This window comes from Odontesthes bonariensis, chromosome 1, assembly GCF_027942865.1.
Source record: "Odontesthes bonariensis isolate fOdoBon6 chromosome 1, fOdoBon6.hap1, whole genome shotgun sequence".
NCBI lineage: Eukaryota > Metazoa > Chordata > Actinopteri > Atheriniformes > Atherinopsidae > Odontesthes > Odontesthes bonariensis.
In genome coordinates this window covers 25,045,949-25,057,655 of record NC_134506.1, presented here as the reverse complement: position 1 = coordinate 25,057,655, position 11,707 = coordinate 25,045,949, and the positions used below count along the sequence as shown (strand labels likewise).

At 41.1% G+C, this 11,707-nt stretch overlaps 1 long non-coding RNA gene across 2 annotated transcripts; it reads right to left on the bottom strand.

Annotated features, from left to right (window-relative positions):
* Positions 1-236: 236 nt before the first annotated feature.
* LOC142377633 (uncharacterized) lies at positions 237-11,287 on the bottom strand. Of its 2 annotated transcripts, XR_012769533.1 has the most exons (3): positions 10,844-11,195; positions 2,983-3,053; positions 237-2,904 (listed from the first exon to the last, which is right to left on the bottom strand). It is a non-coding gene; the product is annotated as an uncharacterized LOC142377633 (long non-coding RNA). The 2 variants fall into 2 exon arrangements; XR_012769532.1 differs by having other exon boundaries at positions 237-3,053; positions 10,844-11,287.
* Positions 11,288-11,707: the final 420 nt, after the last annotated feature.

The window sequence follows — 11,707 nt, the reverse complement described above, 5'->3', positions numbered from 1 at the left end:
CCCTTTGCCAAAATAGCAGCAGAAGTTAACCCATGTAAGATACAATATGAACAAAAGTATTTATTTATTTCACATTGTGCAGCATAAAACGGTAGAGGAGAAATGGTATAACAGGAATGGGAATTAAGGGAAGAACAACTCCTGAAAACACCTCCAGAATTAATTCTATTAAAAATCGTAATCAGCATATTTGAGTCATTTGAAAAAGAAAAAAAAAAGAAGAAGAATACTGAATCCACAGGCGATAAAAGTTTAATACAAAGTACAATCAAAAGCTCCTCACTGATAGCATCTTTGCTGAAGCTGGTATGGTTTCAGTAGAAGATACATACAATCGTGGCAGCAGGTACAAGACTTTTTATAAAACTCGAGTCACATTTTTAACCTCAAATTTCACTGATGTTTAACTGATGTTTTGACACAATTCAAAACCTTAGTAAAAATATTTTTTTATAAAACCAATGTCCTTTTCCAACATCACGGCATGCCATCACTTGTGTTTTAATTCTATTAAGTTAGTTTGATTGCTACATGCAATTCTTCCCTCATTTGGTTGAAAGGGAGAGCAGGACACAGTTGATGCAACATAAAACATCTGCTACCTGACAGATTTCTTCAATCAAACTGGCCACAGCAACGGCTCAAACTACAGCTTATAAAAGAGCCGTTCCATCCTAATGCATGGCCAATTACCAAATGGCCATTCATCACATTAACCCCAACTCCAGAGAGCTGCCAGTGTGTCAGAAAGTACAGTGCCACAGTGCTCTCTGTCTCCAGTCAGGACACACTCAGCAGTGTGTCCACTTTGCCGTGACTGTGTTTATCTCAGAAATACACAAACGCAGCCGCTGCAGGCTCTATTAACGAAGCAAGAAGTTCAGTCTCTCTCTGCTGAGAGAGATTGAACTTCTTGCTGTGTGTGAAAATACACAGAATCTTCTGTTTGTATATTAACTGTTGTTTTGAAATTTTTACACCGATGCAGAACATTTGACCATTAAGCGTTGAAAAGCATGTTTGTGTACCCTAAATGCAGTCTATGTGGCATGAAATTCTCTCTACCGTCCATGTTGTGTTTTTCTGATGATGGCACTAAACTAAAGGTTGATTGTCGATGGTTGATTTTTCTAGACAGAATACAAATGCAACGATCAGCGCACTCTACACTCTTAAAAACAGACACAACTACATTCTAAAAATTCACAAAAATAAACCTGCTTAGCAAACCTTTAATTAGCATGAGGCTGTGTATTTCGACTGGAATTAAGGAGCTTCAGGCCCTGCTGTGGTGAGCCTGATTACTTAATAATATGGTGATAAACACAACTATCAATCAAAGCCGCTGACAGCACTTACAATTCAGGAGAGATCGGCCAAAATAAAAGCTGCTGACTCTCTCATTGTGGCGGCGTGTATGGGGGTGTGTAAAAGGATACTCGCTGCAGTCAGCAATGAAGCTACTAGCACCAGTGCAGCGATGGAAAGAAAGAAATTGTCACTTCGATTCACTGAGTACAAATGCTGTAACTTCAGCCGTGTCTCAAAAACAACAGTTGTGCAATTTAAAATCTAAAGTCACTCAGTACGGAGGACAACAATGACACAATGTTTGAAAGAGTGGTGGAAGCCGCAGTCAACACACACCTCACAGGACACCGACCTAAAGTCCTTCAAAGCATAACACATTACGTATCAAGTGTGCTTTTATGCATGACACATACTCGAAAAAAACATTTCATACTACCACGAGCAGATTCTCTTTTAATATTTCACCCTCCTAAAGGATACAATCACCTGCTATTGCCATGATTAAACATATGCTCTCTTGTCTTTCAAGCAAAATGAAGGTGCTGAAAATGTCATGCTAAGCCAGTTTCAGAGCTGTGTGTAGAGCAACATGTTTGCTTTTTTGTCATCAATCCAAATCTGAAATACTTCATTTGTCCATCACATGTGACTGATCGCACATCGCTGCGGTCATTCCTTTTAATTTTTCTTCTGTAGGGCATTATTGTAACTGGAGTTAAACTTATAATAATCACAATGTCAGATTAAAACTGGATTTTGGATATTGATGAAGGTGAATCGCTGCTGTTAACAACTCGATAATGAATAAAAGTAAGACTCCTAAAATTTGTAATGACTTTTCTAAGTTTTTTTTTTATTTCAAGAATTCAGTAATGATAAAAAAAAAAAAAAAACTACATAACCTGAAATGCGTCACAGTTAAACCTCTTCTATTAATTACAAAACATGGGCTGCAGTCATGGAACCCAGTTTCTCCAAAATAAATTTGGAATGGGTGGAGACATGATATGTGCGTCGGCTTTAGAAAGCAACTATTAGTGATTGTACAAGTGTGTATATAGCAAAATACAATAAGAATTATCTGGCATTCAGTTGATACATCAGTTATCCTTCGGTTTTAATGGCTGATATAATTAGTATGGTAACAGCAGGTATGCAAACACACATCTACAACTGCGCCGACTACATGTTTTGGCCCTTGCTGTTCTCTTTTTCCTCGACTACAGTCCTCTGTGCTTCTTATGTTGCTGTTCTCTGTTGGTCGAAGGTTTTCTCAGCAAAGATGACGTGAAATAAATTCTGGCTCCGAGAGGTAAATCACAGCAGCTATTCTCTCTCTCACCTCGCCACTTTTAGCAGACCATGGCTGATTTCCTTCCTTGCGTGACTCCGGAGTGTAAACACACAGCCAGAGTGACTCATCACTATTTCTCACTTCCACGGTCTGATATAAACACATGAAAGGGTCAGGGGTCATTTTGGGGTGGTTTGTGGGCGGGTGGGGGGCCAGCACGTCTCCCCATGAGACATCTTCCATTCTCCAAAGAATTCACAGCTTCCTGTGGCCAAAGCCGCACGCCTGCCCACTCCTGCCTGGAGGAAGGAGAAAGAGAAACACAGAGAGTTAGAAACAGGCAGAGAGAGCGACAGACAATTTAGGTGATAGATTACCTTTTCTACCACGCTGCTCTTCAGCAAAATGGAAAGAATGCAGTTGAGATGAGCCTGCGTCTCTTCCGTGCCTGACAGGACAAGAAAAAGAGCAATCACGGTTGGAGACAAGATGGAGAGGAAAAATTTGAGTTTGATTGTACGGCGTAAATTAATGTCATTCTGTTCCATCTGGTGGCTAATTAATTTATTAGTCATGAAAACGTTGTTTATAAGTGCCTGCCATCTTTGTCTTTTGGGCCGATTGGCACTTTGTTAAAATGGGATCTCTAAGAAAGTCGTGATCAGCACTCCGCCCTCCTAAGCCCAGCGTTATTGCAGGGTGGTTAGGGTGGAAGGGAGGGATAGCCACTTCCTTTCAGGCCCCCATCTGAAGACGGGCCAAATAGAGTCCAACATCAATCATTTTACACTGTGCAGCTTTCTCATTGCCATTGTTGTGGAGCACACCAACGGAAAGAGGCCGGTAGCAGGTGGAAATAAAAAGCCCTATAGAGAACTATAGGGTAACATTTCTCCCGACATTTCTAACATTTACGTCAGCGAGAGGGAGCAGGTCCCATCCACAGGCACATTTGTAAATATTTGGTCAACAGTATTCTCCTTTTTGCACTGACACCTGCAGCCATACAGCCTTTACAGGCACACAAAACTAGCCACTGATAAACAGATGTGCATCAGCAGAGAAAAATAGACACACAGGTGACACCTGTCAGCCTAATTCCTGCTAATAGCACCACTGCAAACAATGGAAAGAGTAAGGCATTAAGCTACAAAAAAAAGTCACCTTTGCAGATATTCTTCGTTGACGTGACATTAGAGTGCAGTTTACTGCAACCAACTTTGGAGGTTCCTTCACGGATGGAACCATGCTGACATGAACAGAGCCAACTTGTGTTTTGAATGGACACAAACTGCCACAAATGTCACAACCCTGCCTCTCAGAGCCATAACTCGGTCAGATCAAAACACACAGACATCTATCCCACGCACACGCACACTTCTCCAATCAGTGGCACTCTCTCTGTAACAGCGGCATCCACTTTGCTTAAACATCAATAAATCAGAAATAATACAAAAAAGGAGGGCTTCTTGTACTGATTTGGCTTGAATTATTCTTATAATCATCATTATTATTATTATCATTAATGTCTTTAAGTGCAATTTTCTTTTACCCTGAACAGAAAATGCTTTCCCTGCTATATTGTACCAAAAATTAAACGACCAGGCTCATTACATAAATGTGCAGATAGTTTTGAGTTTGACATTCGGACACTGAAACAGGATCATCCTTGGTGAGTTTTCAACTATTTTTAAACATTTGTTAAGCAGTGCATGATCGTGCTAGACAAACACTGAGCAGGTGCCGTTCCTAAATCTGATACACTACACCTAAGCTGTTTGACAGTAAATGAGATAGTGATGGTCCGAAGTGTTTTTTTATGGTCTGATATTTTTGGAAAGAATGCTTTATTTTTGTCGGGAGTTCCTCTGAATAAATGCTCACTCTCCAATTCATAAGAAAAATTATGCATAATGGCCCAGTGAAATTCTGACTTGTATTTTCTCTCCGTTAAATCCTACATGTACATTAGTCGTTTCCACTTTTACACATGCCCACACAGATTATTGGATTATACTGAAAAAAATATTGTATGTATTCTGTGTGTTTTGTGAGCAGCTAAACTCTGAGACATCAGTATGCTGAATATAAATGACAGATTAAATATGTTTTTGTGTGGGAAAACAACAGACTTTAGCTATGTTTCATCACTATTTTTTATTTCCTCCTGTATTTGCAACTTTGATCACGCTCTCCTTCACAGGTTACAGCTCCAATATCTCCTTTTTGTCCTCTCCTTTCCTTCCCTGGCACTGCCCACTGCCCCCACCCCACCCCACCCCACCCCACCCCACCTCCCCCACAGCTGTTCTCTTCTCCACTCCTTTACTTGCGATCATGGCCTAACCTGGCAGAGTCTCTGTCACATGATGCCATGTGTGTGATGCTTCGCTGGGACCCCCCCACACTCAGGAAATGCTCTGGGCTTTTTTCCCACCCTAGTGTTCCACTGTGGAGAGTTGGGCATTACAACTGAATTCAGTTACCATCCCAAAGCATTCCTGACTGATTCCAACCGCTGCCTGGTTATGGGTTCCCACAGACAATGAAGATATGCCCTAATTTCACATCGGCTAGAGCACTGGGTATCAAGTTGTGAACTACCAAAGCTGTTCATGGCAGAACAGAGAACTTTGAGCTCCACAATAGGCAATTACCGTGCCCACTCATCCCCCTCCCCTTCATTCAATTTGAGGTTTGTCTGTAGGTGGATTTGGTTGTGCGCAGATTAAAAATAGTCAACTCGTTCCAGACAAAAACTGCAAGGGACATGGAACACACATTGCACAAATGATATCTCCCATTGTGGTGTACTGTTTGGGAATTCTTAATTGCTTTTTCCGAAGCAGCATGCCACAGGAAAATCCCCCTTCAGAGCAAAGAAAAAAAGGGTTGGTGGGCTGTGCGTAAACACCATAGATATTATGTAAACATCTACGTATAAACCCATGTTGCCCCATGTGCACCCATCAAATTGCCATCAAGGCAATATCAAAGGAGCTAACCTGCAGCAGGGCCAGTTGTGGCCTGCGTCTGCCCTCCCTGTCTCTTTTGTGTTCTCCACTGTGGTTTCTGCTTCAGCTCTCATTGTTGATGTCTCTCTCTACATTAGACAGGACCAGTCCTGGGAGGTGTGCAGGACTGCAGGGTGGAGCACCAAACAGGCTCCCACTCACTGTGTGAGACCGAGTCTTACTGGAGAGGCCAAAGCAAAAAAGGGAAGAGCGGTAAAGCTGCAAAGAACCAAGAGCGCAAGCAACTGTGTTTGTTCAGCCTGAAAAAGGAGTACCAAGCAATGCACAATGCTTTTATATGCAGAGATGTTTGACATATGCCTGCATTCACTTCAGCAAAATAAATCTGAAATATCAAAGAAACACCATCAGTCATTTTGATTCAATAAAATCTTCAGTACAAATTGAGCTCAAAATGACCACCGAGTAAGCTTAAGCTGGCAATGTGAGTGTTCTACTGTTGAACATTTAAATAAAGCCTTTTTTATTCATAAAAGAAAAAATGTTAGAAATTATAAATTTGATTTTTTTTTTTTTTCCTTTAAAACTGAAACATCCAGTCGATGGCTTATCTGCAAACTTCACACAGACAGATGTGACAATCACACACAAACATGGAACAGTTACATCTGTAGCAGCAATTAGGAGTTAGTGAAAGTATATATTGCAACCATCTCTAAGGAAGGCTAGCATTGCTTTTTAATTCATATTTTATAATGTAGGCAATTAAAAAACAAATTTGCCAAAGAAACATCAACTTGCATCAATTTCATTAAAGTTTAAAATAATCAGAAATGTGATTTCTTTAATTCAACTATAGAACTTGTGAAGAACAAATTGGGCAGCAGTAAATGACAAGCTGTCCAGCAGCCATTTGAAAATATATATTCTGAATCAACAATGAGTTGTTGTTTTTTGTTTGCCTCTTCATGTATTAGTCTTGAAGTAAAATGTGTCCATATTTCTATTGATTTTGTTTCTTTCTTTTGTCCCGTTTTTCACCAAAAAGAAAACGAGTTTCTAACCTGCTGAAACACCATTTGCTCTGAACAGGTATTTATGATTATGAAACATTTTCCCTGCAAGTGCTAACCACATTTGGACAGTTAGGAATTTGAAAAGACTCTGGACCTGCCAAGTCCTCCCCACTGCCGTCCTTCGTGTCAAATTATGTGGTAGCCTTCTGCCCATGATCGCAAAATAAACCAGCAAGAATTTTACATTTGCTCTCATTCTTTTAGCATTGTCTGACAGAAACGCTTCAACGTGTGACAAATGACAGAATCCAGAAATAAGAAAGTGGGAATTTTATGTGTGGAACGGGCAAATCTATTTTTGACAATATGGCACACAAAACTCACAGGAGTTTGTTTCGGGGAGGCCTGTGAAGTGTTGTTTATGCAAATGACTCTTGGATTTTGGTGTGATAAGTTCTTTATCTTTACTCAGAAAAATACTGAGTGTAAAATACGCTATGGTCCACATAATCACTGTCAAAGGGAAAGCCGGAACACAGCTCTCAGATTTGACGATAAGGTCACGATCATTTTTCTAATGATGCGCTCGATCGCTTTGATCAACAAATTAATCTAAAGTGCAAAAATGAATGAATGCTGTTAAACATAAAACCCTCAACTACAACTCTTCATTGTCCACTCCACGATTGTAATTGACCATGGCAGCCACGCAGGTGTGCACGCGGACATGACGGTGTCTGTCAGTGGGATGTGACACCAGGATTCTGATGAGAAATGACTGACACTGCAGTTATTCAGTACATAAATGAGTCGATCGTTGCGATATACAATTATTGCGATGTTAAAAAGTTCAGTGCCTAATAAAGATTACCATAAGATGTGAAAATATGAAGTGCATGTATTTTCTCCCCCTCGCTTCCATCATTGTAGCCTACAAGTTGTCATCAAGTCGCCTTATATAGGAGGGTGTTATATTTGACTGGACCTGGTTGTGTAATAAAACAAAAAGCCATTATGTAACTATAATGGCCCCAGAGTTTGGTACGTTTTTAAACGTTTTTTAAACCAGTGGATTGCAACTAATAATAACAGCAATAACTTGCTTAAAATGAGGCCAATACCCTCCTCACTGTTCGACTGCACAACCTGCAAAATTACACACAGGCTGAAAATGTGCACACGACGTTTTGCTTTGAAACCACCCTGTGAAACAAGCATAGCAGGCTTTGGGTTACTGTGCTGCTCAAGGACCCTTCAGCAGTGCGAATTGTGCAGACTTTCTTTTTTCGCCAATAAGGCCCTACATTCCCATGGCTGTCAAGGTGGACAATATGAAAAATATGTAGAGACAATATATGAGGAGTTGTGTTTTGTGGATCTTTTTTCTCTGTGCGTCTTCGCGCTCAGCAAGATGCAAGGCAGATAGCTCGTCTGGAAATGTAAAGAAAGTCACAGAGCGCACTTTTGTTGCAGCGGATTCAGACGGCGGTCTGCTAGCAATCCTGTCCCTTCTCGATCACATAAACAGCACTTTAACGAAAATATACACGGCCACCTACGGCGTAGGGAAAGTGATGAGGGGGTACCCACCTCGACATTACACTGTTTTCAATTAAAGTGACAATGCTGAGTGAACTGCAGGCGACGTGAGGAGATGAAGAGCCAGAAAACCAGTTAGTGCAACTTAAACTTATTTGGTTGGGGTTCTGAGATGAGCTGCGACGTGTGTAATTATAAGAATGTCTTTTCTCTTCTTTTCTTTTCTTTTCTCTTTTGAAAATGCATGCAGAGACAAGATAAAACTGCACGCGCATTTACCAAAACGCAGTCTTTCGTCAATCTCGAGGTCAGCAAAAAAACAAACCTGCCACTTGTATATTTATCTCGGTTACGTTTACGCCTTTGCCTCCTTAAACCTCCATAAGCCTTTATTTAATGGAGGAAAACTAGATTTTTAAAAAAGCAAACAACTACACACTCAATGACAACAGTGTTAAAACTGTGCGATTTTAGAAAAAGGAAAAGAAAACTCATCCAGACTCCAAACAATTTGTAGACCGATAGAGAACATTTGTAATGTTTATGTTTATGAAGTTCAACCTTTTGTCTTTAAATGATTTTATTCATTTGACATATTATTAACTTAGGCTATCATACTTTTTTTCTCTCCCAAATATGATAATCTCGTTCCAGGTCAAGTTGTTTTTTTTTTTCTTATTGTTTTTTTTTTAATGAGAATTTATTATTTAATTTTTTTTCCAACCTTCTAAAGTTAGTAATATATTTAATTATTCATATCTTCGGGCCCATAAAACTTTATTGCCTCAAAACTTGACTCAAGTTCAGGTCGGACGAACTTAACGGCCTGATGGATTTCTCTGCAACACTGTCCTCCAAACAAAGTCTCCGCAGCCTCCCGGTGACCCTCCGCCGCCCTCTTTCACCACCCAGAAGGGAAACTTCTGAAAACTATCGCTCAGACACGATGCTCCGTGAAAGAAGCATTTAGCAACTTTAACACTTGAAATGCGCAGTCACGAAGAACTGAGCCAAGTGTGAGATGTGTTGTAGTGAGTGCAAATCTAATGACATTGCTGTTGCGTCTGCGATTGGATGGGCTGTTACCAGGTGTGTTCCCTTTAAACCTCCAACAATAGTAACGAAGTAAAAAAGGTAGCCATTGAGAAAACACTTGCATGTACAGTTTTGTTACATAGCCTATCTCATCAAGACGAGGGACCTAAATTGGTGTCTGCGCACTAAATAACATAAGAGACGGTCCGGAAAGTCTGTCAGGACCGCGCACTCTGTGGTGTACCTCCACCTAAGTGGCCCGAGCATTCCTGAGGATGCAGCGCTGTCAAATATTTCACGATGGGACGTCATGGAAAAGTGCATGACTTCGTCTGCGATGGAGCAAGAGGGAAGCTCTGACCTCGGGTCTCAAGTCTCAGCTGATGAACATCATCTGCCACCGAAGCTCTCATGGCAGACTTCTCCTTTGGCACTCTCACTCACGTGTAGAGGATTTTAAAACGTGGCTCCATACAGGGACTTAACGCACGTTTTGCCGATGCGACCCATTATATTGTCAACCGGTTCCTGTATTACCCGTATGGAATATTTGAAATTCAAAAGTGATGTGGGGTGATTAAAATGATAGACTGTGTTTGGTCATAGTGGAATGCGGCAGAGAGCAGCGCATTTCCATCCAATGCTGACGTCTTGCGTAAACATTTTTACATTTCAGACGCTGGCTTTGGTTGGATTTCCAAGAGAAAAGATACGTAGAGATATACAGGCCTTTAGACAAGTCGTAGGGAATAATATTACATGAGGCGACTGAGCGTGAGAGGGAAAGGCCTTAATGGAATGAAGTCATCAGTGGTAATTAAATGCAGTGGGCAGAGAAAGGACGGGAGCGCGCCTGCCTCTGGTGCGCGCTGGGTGGTCCTCTTCACTGGTAAATATGTGGCTCTCACTCCGAGCGAGTGACCGAGCAGGAACCGGTTAAAACAATGCGTGCTTTCATTTATCCTGGGCTTTAAATCGGATTCACGGCAGCAAAAACTAACCGTGGAACGTACATCACTTTTAGGGTGACACCGAAAATTCAACAGGGAATTGTTTTCACATTTCCACTGTGGCAACGAGAATCCACATTGTTTGATCAACTGAAATATCAATAAACCACGTGATACACGATTTCATCTTTCCAATCGATGATAAAATGTCAATATAAATATTTTCGACCGGATCTTTAAGGCCATAAAGAAGACTTCTGATATTTGGAGCAAAGACTAAAATGAGCTGTTTCTTTCACTTTTTTCCTTGTGAAACCCACAAGGGCATCAAAAGCATCCCATAGCAGCAACTCAGGTAAATTGGAGGCACGCACTCGTTTATCCGGACTCACGGATACTCAAAAGGCTGCAGGCTGCAGCTATCGAGCTCTCCAGGGAACAATAAGCAACTTACTGTCAACAGTTTTAAGCTATGGACTGATCGCCTTCCAGCAGCTCTCGCTCACAGCTGCAGACGAGTAGATGGGGCTAAAATAAAGCTTTTCGACAAACAGATAAACTGGCGCTCAAGCTTGTCTGATTTGTAACCCATTCAGTGCAATTATTTAATGTCCCCAAAAAAACAACCGTAACATCGTAGCTTCCCCCTGGAGGCACCGACTTATACGGCGACCACAATTTCTGTTATTGATACCGTAGCCGAATTCGTTAAATCCACATTACCTCAAATCCTGGATCAATCGATGGTAAAAATGCCTGTGAGTCGATCTCAAGTCCCCGTCCGAGTTTCTGTGCTCACAGCTCAGCTGCGCCTCCGCCTCACTCCTCCCGCGTCGCTGCATAAATATTATGACTGCATTACACAAACAATATTAATTTGTTAAGAAACAAAAAAAAAAGAAGAAGAAAAAGGTCCAACATGCACAGAGGACATTGCGAGGAGACGCATCAATTTGAGTATTAGCTGATCTAACGGAGCTTTTGCTTGATTTTTTATTTAAAGAAGGCCAGGGAAAATGTTTACATTCTGCTGTATAAACATCCTGCCCATGTTCCTGTCTATCTTTTACAGAAATCAGGAGGCTGGTTTTTCAATGCGAGTGGCATGTTCTCTGCTATTAATGCTTTTATTGCACTGAAAATTGCTTTCTAAAATATTTCAAGGAATTCGTGACATGGCACACACAGCAGCTTGTGTGGTGCACTGACGCTGTCGCCTGAAATGAGGAGGCACTGCTTGAACCGCGGCTTTATAAATGAGCAAATTTGACTGTAAAACGCTCATTTTTTAAAATAAGAATCACAATAAAGTAAAGCCATGCTGGAAAACGAGGCAAGCCAAATTTGTAGCTGAAGATTGTTCAGGCTAGTTACTGTGCGAGTTGATGCCCCTGCTATTTTATTTGTACTCTGTGGAATAGAATCACGCATAGACTGTTTATAACGGGCACTATATGGGATGAAGCTGTTCAGAGTGTAAGAAAAGAAAAGGAAAAAAAAAGAATCACAGAAAAGTCAGCGCACGCAGATGTGCATGCTCACAGCCCACCACTGGAGTAGGAGGGGAACTGGGCGGGCCCCAACATT